We start from the raw sequence: 716 nt of genomic DNA, 5'->3' as shown, positions 1-716 counted from the left end.
CACTAACCATTCTCGAACCACAGCAGCGAAAGGGTTCCTTCGACCCGATAACACCTACCCTTCAGTCCCATCGTGATGGCTTCCCAGGCCCCACCCTTGTTGCCAGGACCCCATCACCCACCTCGGCAATAGTACGACCCCCCCCCCCTAATGTGGATATCACGCATATACTGTGCGACACGCCTTCTGACCCCCCAACCCCAAAGGCTTCCCCACTAACTCCCATACTTCACTGGCATATCTCTCTACGGTCCCGCCCAGTGCGCCGCTCTATGCCCACACCAGTCCCCTGTCCAACACCCCCACCTCGCGTCGTGTAGATTCATCTCCGATGTTACATTTCGGTGATCTGATTGCGCTAGTACTTCATCAATAGCCTATTATTTTAACCATACCGGCATAAGGATAGTTTTACGGCACGGACGATGTGCAATGTGTGCACCGCTAGCACTAGTCTTGCTAATTTTTAGAAATAATTTTATTACTTTGCTCGTACAGCGCACTATCAGAAAGATGCGCTTCACTCAGATATATACATTCGTAGTGTGAGCCGCTTCCAACGGCTCATCACTAAGGCTGTACACTCCATGGCTTATCAATGACTGCGCTCCCTAACCGTTTCGCTCCGCTATGCCAGGCTGGCCCGCTTATGACATAGTGTTATGTATTATGCTTGCCAATTCATGTTGTCAGGACCCCGCCAACAATGGTCAGGA

This window comes from Priapulus caudatus, unplaced genomic scaffold, assembly GCF_000485595.1.
Source record: "Priapulus caudatus unplaced genomic scaffold, Priapulus_caudatus-5.0.1 Scaffold1926, whole genome shotgun sequence".
NCBI classification, from domain to species: domain Eukaryota; kingdom Metazoa; phylum Priapulida; class Priapulimorpha; order Priapulimorphida; family Priapulidae; genus Priapulus; species Priapulus caudatus.
This window is presented reverse-complemented; position numbering follows the sequence as displayed.